At 37.9% G+C, this 17,796-nt stretch overlaps 1 protein-coding gene across 3 annotated transcripts in view; it reads left to right on the top strand.

The window, feature by feature from the left end:
- Window positions 1-17,796, top strand: part of TENM1 (teneurin transmembrane protein 1) — a 734,894-nt gene that overhangs the window by 101,029 nt on the left and 616,069 nt on the right. The window lies entirely within an intron of this gene.

Raw genomic sequence — 17,796 nt, forward strand, 5'->3', positions numbered from 1 at the left:
CTCCCCTCCCGCCCCTAACCCCCATAGAGTGTCTCTGGTTCATAGTAGTTTGTTGATTTTGATTTTCACTTTCTTATCGTTATTCATTTTCCTGGTCCCTTATTTAAGTTTTCTAGATTCCTGCTATGAGTGAGATCATCCGGTATTTTTATTTTTCTTTCTGGCTTATTTCGCTGAGCATGATCCCTTCCAGCGCCATCCATGTTGCTGCAAACTGCATGTGTTTATCTTTTTTGAATGCTGAGTAATATTCCATGGTGTATATGTACCACATCTTCTTGAACCAGTCATCTATTTTTGGGCATTTGGGTTGTTTCCAAAGCTTAGCTATTGTAAATAGTGCTGCTATAAACATAGGGGTGCAGGTGCTCTTTGGAATTGATGTTTCTGTGTCCTTTGGGTAAATACCTAGGAGTGGAATTGCTGGATCATATGGGAGCTCTATAATGCACAAGTATTTATGGCCATGACATGTACCCGACTTCAGTTGTATTTGCGTAGGTAACTTTTTTAATCCTGCATATTTCATCTCTGAGCCTGATCAAATTAATACAAAAGGTTGATATTTGAATCAATGAAACTTTACAGAATTTCTAAAGCTCTAGATAGTCACTATTCACTGCTTTCCCATTAGATCTTTTGGCCAGGATAAGGCTGTTCCTCTTTTGTAGGTATCAAATTACATCTGTGACTTGTTTAGATGACCTAACCCTCAAAAGACTTTAGAAACTGAGGGGGCGGAGCAACATGGCGGCGAGGAGACTCTGCGAGTAAGATCTCCCATTAAAAAAAGTTAATAGGGAGGAAAAGCGGCAGGTCCCAGTGAGAAGTGGGACACGGAAGATAAACGGGTGACGCCAGCGAACTGCCCGAAGAAGAAAGTGGCCATAAAAGAGGACTAGAAGGGAGGGAAGCGCAGAACCCTGCTCCCCTCCCCCGCCCACAGAGGCGGCACTCTCCGACCGGCAGAGAGGAGGAAACAACAAACCAAAACGGCCAACAAGAACAAACGACGCAGCAAGCGGGACTGGGAGTGGAAAGGAACTATTGCAGCCACCACACCCCGTGAACGGGAGCTGAGGCGAACCCTGCAGGATCCGCCGCAGCGGTGAGCGAACGGCTCCGGGCGCCATTAGAGAAGAACAAAGACCCCGGGAGACGCGCACACAGCCCGGGCTGCCGGTAAGCTGGCGCGGAAACGCGGCGCGCTCGGGGAGCTTGAAAAGCAAGTGCAGACCTGGATCGCGGCTGCCCAGGTCCCCGCGCCTGCGACCTAGGCTTGCGGGGAGACGACCTAGGCTTGCGGGGAGACGCACGGAGGTCCTCACTGAGGTGAAGGTCCCTCCCTGAGTGAGCAGGAACCAGGCGCCCAGGCACGGGAGCTGTGCAAAAGGCGCCATTCCCGCGCCACTGAACTGGGCTACAGCCCGCGTCCTGGAACTGAGGGCTTTGAACTGAGACCCGGGGCACGAAAATTCGGGGCGTGGTTTCTCCACGACGGTGGGGCACAAGGCAGACACAGCACCCCAAAGCTGTTGAGGTTTACCCAACCATTCCCGCTCTGTTCTCTGTCCCACGGGGTGGGGGGAGGCGAAAAACAGCCCCCCAAGGACAATAGGAGAGATCTCTGGCGCCACCTAGCGACCAGGAAAAAAAAAGTCACTAACACCCTATAAAACAGGACATTTCTTAAGACTGCTTGAAAAGGGCAGAAGGTTCCTGGAGGACCCAGTGGCCAGCCGGGAAGTTATTCCACGCCAGGCCCCTTCTGACCAGCAGTCTGAGCCCACAGAGGGAGCAGGCACCCACGTCCGGGGCAGACCGGGTGCGCAGAAGAGTGTGCCTGAAACCGGAGGTGCAGGGACTGCATCCCGCTTCACCATTTGAGAACAGGGACATTTCTTCAGTAAAAACTGCCTAAAACCAGCAGAAAGCTCCCCAGAAGACAGAGATGGCTCCTGGAAGAGCCAGAGGGGAGCGGAGAAGTTCACCCAAGATGTCAGTCAGACCGAGCAACACAGTGTCCCAACGCATACGACAAATTAGAAAACAGACAGTAGGGAGTAGAAGAACCACACGCAACCTAACAACTCCTCAGGAAAGAAGCACACCACAAAAAGAAAACCACTCCCCAGATTGCAACGACAGCAACTTGGAAGAACTTCTGAGCCTTCCAGAAAGAGAATTTAAAATTGCCATGATTAAAAAAGTGATAGATCAGAAGAAGGAAATTGAGTCCCTAAAGAGGGAAGTAAGAGAAATGCAGGAGATCAAAGAATTAATGGAGGAACTAAAGAACTCTGGGAAAAGCAATGAAAGCAGAATAGATGAAATGGAAGAACGAATAAGTAATCTTGAAGACACAGAAATAAAAAGAACCAAAACAGAAAAGGAAAGAGAAGTACGAAGGAAAAAGAATGAAGAAAGACTTCGGGAACTATCTGACTCCATGAGGAAAGGAAATATAAGAGTTATAGGAATTCCAGAAGGAGAGGAGAGAGATGTAGGAACAGAGAAAATATTCATGGATATAATTGAAGAGAACTTCCCAAATGAGAAGAAGGAGCTGAAAATTGATATACAAGAAGCAAGAAGAACACCAAACTTCCACGACGAAAGGAAAAACACAGCAAGACACATAATAGTAAAGCTCCCAAGAATCCAGGACAAGGAAAAAATAATGAAGCTGACAAGAGGGAAGAAACAGATAACATTCAAAGGAAAACCAATCAGGCTGACATCAGACTTCTCTGAAGAAACACTACGGGCAAGGAGAGAGTGGAGGGACATAGTCAACAGACTCCAAGAAAACAGATGCCAACCAAGAATACTCTATCCCGCAAAGCTCTCTTTCCTCCATGAAGAAAGAATATGGACCTTCCCAGACAAAGAGAAACTCCAGAATTTCATTGCGACTAAACCCCCACTCCAAAAATACTACAAGGAATCCTAAAGCCAGAACCTCAGAGGGACGAATAACAACGAAAGAAGACCAAAAAAAAAAAAAAAAGTTATTAAAAGAATAAATAAATAAAATCAAAGGAAAGACAAACATAATGGCAAATACAGATGCTAACATATCAATATTAACTCTAAATGTAAATGGACTAAACTCTTCAATAAAAAGACACAGAGTTGCAGCCTGGATTAAGAAACAAAACCCAACCTTTTGCTGTCTCCAGGAAACACATTTAGCTACAAAAGATAAAAATAGGCTCAAAGTCAAAGGATGGAAAACAATCCTACAAGCAAATGGGCCAAAAAAGAAAGCAGGAACAGCTATACTTATATCAGATAAAACAGACTTCAAACTCAAAAAAATAAAAAGAGACCCCAATGGTCACTACATTATGATTAAGGGGACAATACTTCAAGAAGAAATAACACTCATTAACATATACTCACCAAACGAAAGAGCACCAAAATATATCAGACAACTGTTGTCCTCTCTGAAAACAGACATCAGAGAAAACACATATGTAGTGGGAGACTTCAACACACCACTATCAACAATGGATAGATCAACAAGACAAAAAATAAGTAAAGAAACTAAAGCTCTAAATAAGGACCTAGAGCATTTGGGCTTAACAGACATCTATAGAACACTAAACCCCAAAAAAACGGAGTACACATTTTTCTCAAGCGCACACGGATCATTCTCCAGGATCGATCACATACTGGGGCACAAGACAAACATCAACAGATACACCAAGATTGAAATCATACCAACCATCTTTTCTGACCACGAAGGCATCAAACTAGAAATAAATCATAAAAAGAAGGCAAGGAACTATCCTACCTCATGGAGATTAAAAGCCACACTACTGGAAGACCACTGGACTAACAAGGAGATCAAAGAAGAAATTAAAAAATTCTTTGAATTGAATGACAAGGAGGACACCAATATCCTAAATGTATGGGATGCAGCAAAAGCAGTAATAAGAGGAAAATATATAGCAATAGAAGCTCACATCAAGAAACAAGAAAGAACTCAAAGAAACAACCTAATCTCGAAGCTCAAAGATCTAGAAAAAGAACAACAAAAAAACCCCAGAACCAGTAGAAGAAAAGAAATAATAAAAACCAAAGCAGAAATAAATGAATTGAAACTAAAAAAACAATCCAAAAGATCAATGAAACCAAGAGCTGGTTCTTTGAAAAAATAAATAAAATAGACAAACCCTAGCCAGGCTCACAAAGGAAAAAAGGGAGAAAGCACAAATACACAGAATCATAAATGAAAGAGGAGAAATCACAACGGACACAGCAGAAATCAAAAGAATAATCAGTAACTACTATGAACAGTTATATGGAAACAAGTTCAACAATCTAGAGGAGATGGACAAATTCCTACAACTCTACAATCACCCAAAGCTAGATAAAGAAGAAATAGAACACCTAAACAGACCAATTACAAGCAGCGAAATTGAAATGGTAATTAAAAACCTCCCCAAAAACAAAAGCCCAGGACCTGATGGATTTACAAATGAATTCTACCAAACATTCAGAGACGAATTAGTGCCTATCCTTCACAAACTCTTCCAAAAATTGAGAAGGAAGGGACAATACCAAACACGTTCTATGAAGCCAATATTACACTAATACCAAAACCGAATAAGGACAACACAAAAAAGGAAAACTATAGGCCAATCTCCCTAATGAACACTGATGCAAAAATCCTCAATAAAATTTTAGCTATCAGAATCCAACAATGTATCCATAAGATAATTCACCACGACCAAGTTGGATTCATTCCAGGGGCACAAGGATGGTTTAACATCCGAAAATCAATCAACGTTATCCAACACATCAACAAAAAGAATATAAAAACCATATGATAATATCAATAGATGCTGAGAAAGCTTTCGACAAAGTGCAACACCCATTCATGATAAAAGCCCTTGAAATTCTTGGGATACAAGGAACATACCTCAACATCATAAAGGCCATCTATGACAAGCCAACAGCCAGTATCATTCTCAATGGTGAAAAGCTGAAAGCAATTCCATTAAGATCTGGAACAAGACAAGGATGTCCACTCTCACCACTGCTTTTCAATACAATACTGGAAGTCCTAGCCAGAGCAATAAGACAAGAGAAAGACATCCAAGGAATCCAAATAGGAAAAGAAGAAGTCAAACTATCACTATTTGCAGATGATATGATAATATACATAGAGAACCCCAAAATCTCCACAGAAAAACTAATTCAACTCATCAATCAATTCAGTAAAGTGGCAGGATACAAAATCAACACGCAAAAGTCAGTAGCCTTCCTATACACAAACAATAAATCTGAAGAAGAAGAAATCAAAAAAACCACCCCTTTTATTATCGTAACAAAAAAAATCAAATATTTGGGAATAAATCTAACAAAAGAGGTAAAGGACCTATACAAAGAAAACTATAAAACACTGTTAAAAGAAATAGAAGAAGACACAAAGAAATGGAAAGACATCCCCTGCTCATGGATTGGAAGAATAAACATTATTAAAATGGCCATCCTACCAAAAGCAATATACAGATTCAATGCTATTCCAATCAAAATCTCAATGGCATTCTTCAAAGAAATAGAACAATTATTGATGAAATTCATATGGAATCACCAAAAACCCCGAATAGCCAAAGCTCTACTGAAAAAAAAAGAAGGAAATGGAGGCATCACACTCCCAGACTTCAAACTATACTACAAAGCCATAATCATCAAAACTGCATGGTATTGGACAAGAACAGACATACAGACCAATGGAATCGAATAGAAAATCCAGAAATAAACCCACAGATTTATGGTCAACTAATCTTTGACAAAGGAGCAAAGACTATGCATTGGAGCAAAGAAAGTTTGTTCAATAAATGGTGCTGGGAAAACTGGGTCGCTACATGCAAAAGAATGAAGCTTGACCACTACCTCACACCATACACAAAAATCAACTCAAAATGGATTAAAGAACTAGACATAAGACCTGAAACCATAAAATACATAGAAGGAAATATAGGCGAAACACTACGGGATTTGCACATCAAAGACATCTTTACAGACACATCACCCAAAGCAGTGATAGTGAAGAGAAAGATAAACAGCTGGGACTACATCAAATTAAAGAGCTTCTGCACAGCAAAAGAGACAATAACAAAAACAAAGAGAAACCCCACCAACTGGGAGAACATTTTTGCACCCACACTAATGATAAAGGACTGATCACAAAAATCTGCAAAGAGCTGATGAGACTCAGCAACAACAAAGAAAATAATCCAGTCAAAAAATGGGCAGAAGAGCTAAAAAGAAACTTCTCTGAAGAGGAAATGCAAATGGCCAACAGACATATGAAAAAATGTTCAACATCACTTGTAATCAGGGAAATGCAAATCAAAACTACCATGAGATACCATCTCACACCAGTGAGAATGGCACATATTAAAAAAACTAGCAACAACAAATGTTGGCGAGGATGTGGAGAAAAAGGAACTCTTGTGCACTGTTGGTGGGAGTGCAAACTGGTCCAACCACTATGGAGAGCTGTGTGGAGATTTCTGGACCTACTAAACATAGAGCTTCCATATGATCCAGCAATTCCACTCCTAGGTATTTACCCAAAGGACACAGAAACATCAATTCCAAAGAGCACCTGCACTCCTATGTTTATAGCAGCACTGTTTACAATAGCTAAGCTTTGGAAACAACCCAAATGCCCAAAAATAGATGACTGGATCAAGAAGATGTGGTACATATATACCATGGAATATTACTCAGCATTCAAAAAAGATAAACACATGCAATTTGCAGCAACATGGATGGCACTGGAAGGGATCATGCTCAGCGAAATAAGCCAAAAAGAAAAAGAAAAATACCGGATGGTCTCACTCATAGCAGGAATCTAGAAAACTTAAATAAGGGACCAGGAAAATGAATATAAGAAAGTGAAAATCAAAATCAACAAAAAACTATGAACCAGAGACACTTTTTGGGGGTGGGGGCGGGAGGGGAAGGATTGGGGTCAGAATGGGGCGTTTGCAATTGTATGGGGGAATATAAAAATAAAATTTAATATTTAAAAAAAAAAAAAAAAAGACTTTAGAAACTATATTCCAGAAAAGAAATTGAGTTAGATTCTGCTCCTAAGTAGGCACATCAAAAGACTGACCATTCACTTTCCCTAAGCTCTTATGTTTATTGCTGGCTCATTTCTCTGTCCTGGTAGTTCACCCCATTTCTGTTCCTCTGCTGTCTCCCTCAGATGATGGAGTAGTTACTATGTAAATCCCTCAAGTTACTTTCTGCACTTAAAAATGAATATGACTATGCTTTGAATTAAGACACTTAATCCGTTATGAAACAATAATGAGTATGGGGTTTGGGGTGCAATAGATCCCAATTTTGTGAACAGTTAGTGACATTGCTGAAATGACTTAACCTCTCTGAACCTTACTTGTTATGATTAAGAGATAAAATGTATATAAAACAGTTCATTGCCTTGGATAAGTAGGCAATTAAAATGGTAGCTATTGTTTTTTCTATTATGTACTAGCGACTACAGGAGTCCTATCTGTTTCTAAAGAAAGTGCTGATGTTTTTAGGAAAAGATACTTTATTGTCATCATTAACACCTAACACACTATCAGAAGGACAGACTATCTACTGAGCTACCAGTCTAAGTACTTAAGGCTTAAAGGAAAGAATTAGCTCTCAGGAAATATTCTCAGCAGGTGGCACTTAGCGACCTTACTTTATCCACATCTCAGTCCCAGCACCAAGCACAGTTTCCAGCAGGCAGTAGGGCTTAATACAGACTTGTTGAATAGTTTAGCGGATGGATGGCCAGATAGCTGACTGACTGACTGAAATGAGACAAATGTAAGTCCGTGGTAGCTAGGGAATAATATGAAGGAATCTAGTGCATGTGTATTTGGAGAAGAGAGGATTTCAATGTGGAGGGAGAAAATGGTTGGTTGAGACAGAGATGGAAGTGTATTAAAAAGATGCCTTCTAATTTTTTAGCTGTAATGACTCTGTTCTCTGTTTTTTTCACACCCAGTTAAAACGGCTGGTACTATATTGAAAGGACAGAAAAGTCTTATATTCTCACTGATGGTCTTGAGAGTCCCTCTTTCACTGCTACCCACTTAGTGAAAATTAATGGGAAGAACACAAGTCAGAGACTACTCCAGGGAGCTATTTCTGAAGTCTGTAGGGACCTAGAATCTAGGCTAACAGGGCAATAGGATTATGGACAAAGTGATCTATTTTTTGGTCCTTAAAATGGGACACATGACCTGACCAAATATTTTTTTTTGTCTAATATGTGAATATGTTAGTGTTGATGGTTGAAGAGAGATATCCATTATATCTCTTTGAATTATCCTTATTGAAAATAATAAAATTCTCTGAAATTCTGTACTAATAAGTTGGAGGTATATGGTTACCATAGTTTTTGACTTTTTTTTACAATAAGAACTTGGGGGGTCATTCAAAAATTGGGGTAATTTCATGGATTGTGTGTGCTTGCACACACACTCATGTTCTTATTTATTATAGGAAGTCATGTTAGGATTTCAGATAGGTAGATTTTTCCATACTCATAACCAAGGTACCAATGCCTAGGTAGGACACATCCACCCTCAGAAGCAATAGAGAAGGAAGAACCAATAGGTGTAGAGTTCAGCAGTGTTGACTTATGAGGATAACAAAATACAGTCTAGACCCCAGGGATTTAGTAATAAAAATGGGACTAGAAGGGAGGATTAAACATGAACTGGGATTGAAGTATGATCATTATTTATACTTTATAAATAATCCAATAAGAAAATGCATTTGTTCAATGGGAAACTGAATCTTTGTGGAAACACACCATGAGATGTTGGGCTTTATGTAAAAGGAAACATGCTCATATTCAGTTGGTTTAAAAAGAGAACAGAATGAAGGGAGTTTCAAAGGCAAAGATGGTATCCACCATCATTTATTTAGTCAACAAATATTTTTTGTGTGCCTACCATGTGCCAGATAGTGTTTTGGGCACCAGTGATACCAAGATCAATTTCCTGCTTAAATGGAACCTGCATTCTTATGGGAAGACAAACAATAAATTAATAAACAAGCCACCTATAATATGTTAGGTTGGAATAATTGCTTTTAAAAAATAAGCCAAGACAAAGCAGGTAGTGAATGATTCTGTGCAACTAGAGTGTTATTTTAGCCATGATGTGTGGGCTATTCTCTCTGAGGAGGTTCATACTTGAACAGAGACATGTATGAAGTACACACGCCAGGCAGACAAAACCTAGGGTTTGTGGGATGGTATTCCAAATGGATTGATATCTCTGGAGAACATTCAAGTAGAACTTAAGTCTTGGATAGAAATTTTTGAGCCTATTGAGAAAATGTCTTTCTCACCCGAAGTAGATAAGTAATGGAAGTGCATTCACATTGTGCGAGAAAAAAACCCGGAGTCACAAGTAGAGAAAAGATCAAAAAGGCAGTAAGTGGTTATAAGCTCAGGTTTCAAAGCCAAACTAACAAGCCTTTGTATTTGCTACCTTTAGCTACGTGGCTGAAGCATGTGCTCATTGAGTCTCAATTTCCCCATCTGTAAAACAGGGGAAAAAATGAAGATTAAACTTACAGTGTATGGAATGGTTCCAAAAAGATGCCTGGTACTGAATAAATTTTAACTTATAATAATACTGATTCTAGTTATAATAAAGTTTTGAAAATCACGTACAAATGAGCCAGTATGGATCAGCCTGATATTTCCTCCAAATGAACTGAGGAAGGAAATTGGTGTTAATGAGGCTCATAGGTAAGCTGTGTCAATGCTTTGCAAATACAGGTATCCTTGCTTTTTGAAAGTTCACGTTATGCCACTTTGCTTTTACTTTAGTAAAAGTTAAAGAAATCCAAAGACAATATTTGCTTTTATGACAAAAGGCAAAAAGTGAAAACACCATTCAATGTTGGTTTTGCAGCAGTCAAAGTGACAGCACAAACTCAGTTGAGTGAGAGTGGCACCAGTAGACTTATCCCCCAGGAATTACTTTAAACAAGCTGTGTATTTTTTTATTTGAATATTTTATTTTATATAATTCTTACGTCTTTTTCATCTTTGCACAATTTATGCATTTTCATTTTGGTTATATTCCCCGTACAATTGCACCTCCCCCCTTATTTTGACTCTAGTCCTTCCTCCCCCACCACCCCAGTGTGTGTCTGGTTTATAGTTGCTTGTTGATTTTGATTTTTACTTTGTATTGATTAGTCTTTTTCCTGGTGTCTTATTTAAGTTTTCTAAATTCCTGCTATGAGTGAGACCATCCAGTATTTTTCTTTTTCTTTCTGACTTATTTCTCTGAGCATGATCCCTTCTAGCTCCATCCATGTTGCTGCAAACTGCATGTGTTTATCTTTTTTGAATGCTGAGTAATATTCCATCGTGTATATGTACCACATCTTCTTGATCCAGTCATCTATTTTTGGGAATTTTGGTTGTTTCCAAAGCTTAACTATTGTAAATAGTGCTGCTATAAACAGAGGCGTGCAGGTGCCCTTTGGAATTACAGTTTCTGTGTCCTTTGGGTAAATACCTAGGAGTGGAATTGCTGGATCATATGAAAGCTCTATGTTTAGTAGGTCAAGAAATCTCCACACCAAGCTGTGTATTTTTAATATCATTCCTGCCTTTACTCTGCATTAGCATGATTTTAGATTTGTTGTGTTATTTGCTTTTATTTGTTGTTCTCAGGTCTGGAGCACTGAAAAGTTTTTCCACGTAAATTAATGGTAATTACTTGTTTGCTTTTTGCCATTTTGACTTCTGACAGATTTCATAGGAACACTCTACTTTCAGAAAATGGGGGGAACCTGTATGTCTCCTTTGGTACTTTTATGATTTTTTCTTCATATCACCCTTTTATTTTTCATTAATTTGTCAAGATCTTTTCATATGTTCCCTTTCAGCTGTCTCAGAGAGAAAATATTTTCTTCTACTGGACATCTTATCTCTAGAGCAGTGCTTCTTAAACTTGAATGTGCACAGGAGTCACAAGGAGATTTTATTACAATGCAGATGTGGTTTCGGTAGGTGTGGGGTAGGGAGATGCCGCATTTCTGACAAGCTCCCAGATGATGCTGATGCTGGTACTGCTTTCCTTGTACCAAACATTGGGTAGCACTGAGCATGGAAACACTAGGAAACATAGTAGACCTGGAGAAATCAGTGTACCACTTCTCAAATAAGAGAGGATTTGAAAGTGGGAAAATGGCTACAGAAGGAGGAATGCTCCAGGTGATCCCTTACAGTCTCCATGTTGTCCTGAAACAGATGTGAGTGCACAGCTGTCTACTCAAAACAAGCTTCTGAGGAAAGTCTCCATGGAGCAGTATATCTTACTTTTATCATTTTCTTCTTTATGATGTTTTCTTTTCTCAATCCCAAGAAAAATTACATAATGGAATTTTATTGTAGCCTGTTTGAATGGATGGTGCAATGGAGAAATAATGTAGTCAAGAAAGTGTTCCCACAACTAAAAGAAGTTTATCTGAGCAATGTTTGTGGCAGAACGTAAGCAGCCAGTAGAAATGAAATTTGGGCAAGATGAAAAATCACTCAATATGAATTGCATATTGTTTATCTCAGAAATCCTTGTAATATACAGAAAGATTTTCATTATGATTATTGAGATAAAAATGTGGCCTTCAAATATATTGTTCCAATATGACCAACAAAGTTTATTACAAAAATAGATCTTCTTCAAGAAAAGCCTCTGATAAATGGAGATTGAAATAGACATTATATCCAGATGCTACTGAATAACCTTACAGATGCAAGTGAACCAGAAACTGATGCTGACAGTGTTTCTGGTTTGTTGGCCCCTCTTTAATGTGTGATCCATCCTTTTAATGAATGAAGCATTGAGTTTTATTCTGTTATTTTAGAGGCATTTTTCATCTTTGTATCTTGTTCAGTCTTTCTTTGTCAAGATAATCTAGTGTTCAGTTCATAGCCCTTTAGGTATTTTGTCTGTACTGGCCCTGTTCCTTACTATCTCTGTGACTTTGGAGAAGTTACTTCAGCTCCTGTTATCAGTTTCTTCACCTGTAAAATGAGAATAATGCATAATCCTTAATGAATAATAATAATCCTGGTCTTATTAATGATGTTACTGGTAAACCATTTCATATCAATTCTCATGTTTAATCTTCCCTGCCAGCCTACAAACACATTTTAAGTATCAGGGCAATATCTTTTATTTTCTGTTTCTTTGAATGCAGTTATTTTTTCTGTATGTTGCTATAGATTTGGTTTGCAACTGCAACTACCAAGAAGTGCTTTATAAATAAATGGAAACTGTGATTAAGAAACACTGCCATCAGTAAGCAGCAGGTAATGAGGTGGGGTAAATGGAAAGTACTTATTTTCTCACTAATAATGCTAATTATAATAAATCTATTTATCAGTATCTATTTTACTGTGTTAGATACTTATGTCATTTCTTTCAACCTTCACAATAATGCTATGAATTAAAAAACTGGAACTCAGAGGTTTGGTAACTAGTTTCAGGTCATTCAACGACGATTCAAACTGATTACTCTCTAATTGCAAGCACTTCGTCGCCTCATTCCTTTTTTAAATATGAAATATGATTCTTGGTTAAAACAGCTGAACTGGGTTCACATAACAGTTTTGCTTCTCACTAACCACGTGTCAACTTGGAATTTAACAAACCCATGTTTATACAGAAAGATTCTGTAAATCTACAGCATTTTTGTAAAAAGACTTCATCCTTTGCCATTTCCCTGCCAGGCTGCTGTTCCTGCCTACAGAACCACACGTGTTGATCATTTCCTCCAAATTCCCTAGTTACTGCCAACCCAACACTGCACATCCTCTGTTATCATGCCCCAGGATTTGTCCTTCTTTTCTTCATAGTGTAAGTTATGATAATGTATTTCTGATTTTCCATTCAGTGAACATAATCCAAATATTAAAACATTGTATTTTTCCATCTGTTTCAACACTTGGATTAGCTATCACATTTTAATTAGCAAGTACTATTCTGGAGCAGTGGTCCAGAACAGAAAGAGAATGATCAGTACTGCTGGTTCAAGCCTAGATGTACTGTAATGAGCATCTTGGACATAAACAGGATTACTTTGGTTGATTTATACTCTTGACATTGGCAGATTATTAAACCACTAATAATCTTCTAGTTCTACTTTGCCTGGGGCCAATAATTTTAAGGGATTTTCCTTTCTCTCCTCATCACATCTATTTCTTTCTATTCTCATGGAATGTGTATTGGGTGGGGAAATTGATCAAGGGTTGGAGGAGATATTGGGATATATTGGAGAACAGGAAGATCCATGAATGTACTTTCTTATTCACAAGAATCCTTAATATGAAAATGTATTTTGTCTTATATTGATTCAGTCACCTGAATAATATGTGTCTTTAAGGTTTTGATTACAGTTCCTCCATCATTTACTTTTCTTCCAATTTGGGTATCATTTGCAAACTAGGAAATGTTTTCAATATCCTCATCCAAATAATTACATTCATATAAAAAATCTGTTAATGAAACATTAGAGCTAAGGGCTTAATTGCTAAAAAATCAACTCTCAGAGCTAGAAAATTCAGTTAAGCTTCCATGGCAACAAGATCTATTATTAACTATATAAATGTTATCTAATAACATTTTGAAATTAACATGCTAGTTTAGGTACTTTCAGTACTATATATAATGTAAGGTGCTGTTTAAAAATAAAAGTCTCTTTAAATAGTTTCTCTAAATGAAAATTATGGAAAACTTCCAGTTCCTTCCAATTATTTTATTCCTTATCAAATTATATGCTCATTTTTTATAAGTTAGTGAGAAAAATGCCCCATTTCTCTTAAAACATGACAACATTTAACGTCCATGAGTTATATTTGTCTCACTTTTTCTAAGGGAAAAAAAAACAACAGTAAAGAAAACTGCAAACACAAACATAATGAAGTTAAGAAGCTGCTACAGGTTGTATCATAAGAAGGTAATCCATGCGAGCAATTTTTGTTTTGAAGGAGAGTTCTAGACATGAGAAAATATTTTTGAAATTGCTAAGTCTGATAAGGATGACAAAGGCATCTCAAATTAAATAAAAGATATTACATACTCATTTGCCACAAAAAGGTGAACACTGGCCCAGGTTAATAAAATGAGTATAGGAAGATAGTTAAAAGTTTTTATTAAGCATGCCCTTAATATATCAAGGCAAAAATAACTGAATATGGAAACTACTGAATGTCTGAGAACTTCTATTATACATAGTGAAAAGATGATTCAGGGGTGGAAAGCACTGCTGACATTTTCTCATTCAACAATTCCCATGCTATAAATGGCAAAATAGAGTCCCAGGTCTGGTAGCAAATTTTCCAAAGTTACACAGCACCGTAGTAGCAGCCTAAGCACAAATAACATCTGACTCCATTCCTCCAAAGCAAAAACTCATCATCATGAGACTCCTTCATGATGATGCTCAGAAACATGCTGTGTGTGCAGTACTCTGATGATGAACACAGGCACTCCAAAACATGATGGCATGGTATTTGCCCTTGTGAAACTTTTTATCAATTTGGGAAGACATAGTCTAACATATTTACATTAATAATCAGAGGACAGGACAGGGTCTCCCTGGTGGTGCAGGCAGTTGAGCTCAGTGTTGTGAAGCTGTCCGCAGCCTCTGCAGTGTGGGTTCGATTCCTGGCCGTCCGGGGAGCTACCCACATGGCGCGGCAAACCTCTCCTGTCTTGCCCGTTGCTCCCTCAGTGGTGTATTTCAGTCAGTCTGCCTGTTCTGTTCCCTACTCTATCTCTGGTGAATCCTCTCACCCTCCCACACATCTGGCCTATACCCCGGTCTTCTATGTATAAATAAATAAATCTTTTAAAAAAATAATCAGAGGACAAGTCCAAGTTCAAGTAAAACATAAGAATCTAAAAGACTACATGTTGTAGACTAGACAGCTTTTCAAAAGTTCAGGTAGGCCACTTTTACAAAAGACTTACCTTAGTCCCTGTTTTTGCTAACCAAAGGAAATCCAAAGAAGATTTTCACTTTTATGACAAAAGGTGGAAAGCAAAAACGGCATTCAAAGTTTGTTTTGCAGCCGTCACAGAGGCAACATGCACTCAGTTCAGTGAGACAGGTGCTGTTGAGATCCTTGCCTGGGAACTAAACTTCATACAAGCTGTGTATTTATCATGTAATTCCTGCTTTTACTGTGTATTAGTATGATATTAGGTTCTATGTGTTATTTGGTATTATTTGATTAGTGTGATAATTAGATTTTATGTGTTTTTTTTGGTGTTATCCGGCAGGTGATTTTTGGAGTCTGGAAATGCTTAAAAGTTTTTCCTTATAAATTAATGGTAATTGCTTCTTTGCCTTTACACCATTTTGTTTATTAAATATTTTAAAAAATAAACAATTTATATATATATATATATATATATATTACAACGTTGTTCATTTTTGTACAATATTTGCTTTCTCCTCTCAGGTGTAGTCCCTGTAAAATGCCTACCACCAGTTCACCTGAGCATCATTGCCATAGTCCCTTATTCTCTTCCCTCCCCTGTTTTGACCCCTCTCCCACTCCCTCCCCTGCAGAATGTCTCTGATTTATAGTTGCCTGTTAATTTTGTTTTTTAAAATTTCTTCTTCTTCTTTTTTTTCCCGATCCCTTATTTGGTTCCCCTATATTCCTCCTATAAGTGAAACCATCCGATATTCTTTTTCCGTCTGGCTTATTTCGCTGAGCATAATCCCTTTTCACTGCATCCCTGTTGCTGCAGATGGCATGAGTTTATCTTTTTAGATTGCTGAATAGTATTCCATGGTGTATATGTACCACATCTTCTTGATCCACTCATCTATTTTTTGAAATTTGGGTTGTTTCCATATCTTACCTATTGTAAATAGTGCTGTAATGAACATAGGGGTGCAGGTATCCTTTTGAATTAATGTTTCTGTTTTCTCTGGGTAGATTCCTAGGAGTGTAATTGCTGGGATATATGGTAGAGATTAAATAGGAATGCTGTATTTTTGGATAGCAGGGGGAACCTGTATGTCTGTTAGTGGAGTTATTCCATGTAAAGGTAGATTGTTATGGGATAAGGTGAGTCGAAAATGTGATAGAGTTTCAACTGTTGATGCTATATTGACACTAAAGAAAAAGACAGAAAGTCAACTTACTGAGGGTACAGATTAATGTTAAAGAGAAATAAATTTCATTAATTAAAAATATTGAGTTATTTTTGTGTTTGCGCTTTGACTCTGAAAAGAGGTCAAAGGTAATATAGTAGGCACTTCTTCTTGTCAAAAGCTTATTGTTCAGTTGTGGAGACAAGGCATCATTTTTGAGGTGAAAGACATAGATAAGGACATGAATTAAGTACTGTGCAGATATAAACAGGAAACCAAATGAGCATTCTAGAATGATGTTGGCGTTAAGGGACTCTGAGGATTAGTGACAACATGATGATGGGGAAATATTGTAAGCTGTGTAATCACACAGATTGTGTTCTAATACACATTCTGATACTTATCAGGTGTGCGGCTTTTCCAAACTTCTGTAAAACCAAGAATGTAATACTTGTATGGGGCTTCTTTATATTGTCAGTAATGGATGCAAGAATATGAGGCTTCTTTTAGGGGAATGAAAATATTCAAATATTGATTGTGGTGATGGAATATGTCCACACAAACATGTACATTCGAATATTCATAACAGTATTATTCCTAATAGCCAAAAAGTAGACCAAACCAAATAAATATCAACTGGTGAATGTATGAGATAAATATAATATATCCATACATTGGATGTGTTTTTATTCAGCCATAAAAATGTAATGAAGTTGGGATACATTCTACAATGTGAAAGAAGTCGGATGCAAAGAACCATGTCTTACATGATTACATTCATATTGCAGTGTTCTAAAAAGGCAAATCTATGCAGACACATAATAGATTAGTGTTTGCCAGGGACTGGGAGTAGGAATCAGGAGTGACTACAAATGGGCACAAGGGATGTTTTTGGCGAGATGTAAATTTTATAAAATTGGTTTGTGGTGATGGTATGTAAATTACTTTTCAGTACAGCTGTAATAGATTCAAAGTGTCATGTAATATATACTCAATAAATGCACGTTTTTATTGTTGAAACTATCAAGCAAGTTCTTCTGAATGCAGGGGCCTCTTAGTGATGGGTTTTGGTTAGATAATGGGAACAAAAAAGGAAGATAGGAAAATAGTATGAATAGTGACCTGAAGTAAGAAATAGGCCTGGTACAACTAGTGATGGTATATAGGCGACTAGTGTAGAAAATCTGTACTAAGAGATATTGGTAGATAAGTAATTGTTGGAATAAGACATGAGACTGAAAATGATCTGGTCCTTGTGCACAACATTTTGATAGGTAGAAATACAGAAGTTTGAGTGGAAGATGCCCCAGGTGATAATTTATCACCAAGAAATGGCTTATGTGGAGGAACAATAGCATCATAGGTGCTGGAAGTAGAGATATTCTGGTTGCAACTAGGTGGTGCTGATCCAAATGTTTAAAGGTTGAGTTTGGAATAGCTCAGGTGATAGGATGTGATGTGGTGTGGTATGACAGGTACCTAAGCAGTAAATTACATAGCTTTGTGCTTGAGCAACAGGCTATAAGGGTTAGAGTGAGAAGGCAGATCTAGCATAAGGTGAAGATAGTATGGCCAAAGACATGAAGTTTAAGAAGATAGTGATCCAACTAGCTATCTTTTCTC

The sequence above is a fragment of the Talpa occidentalis genome, unplaced genomic scaffold (genome assembly GCF_014898055.3).
Source record: "Talpa occidentalis isolate TD23 unplaced genomic scaffold, MPIMG_talOcc4v2.1 talOcc4.15, whole genome shotgun sequence".
Lineage (NCBI taxonomy): Eukaryota > Metazoa > Chordata > Mammalia > Eulipotyphla > Talpidae > Talpa > Talpa occidentalis.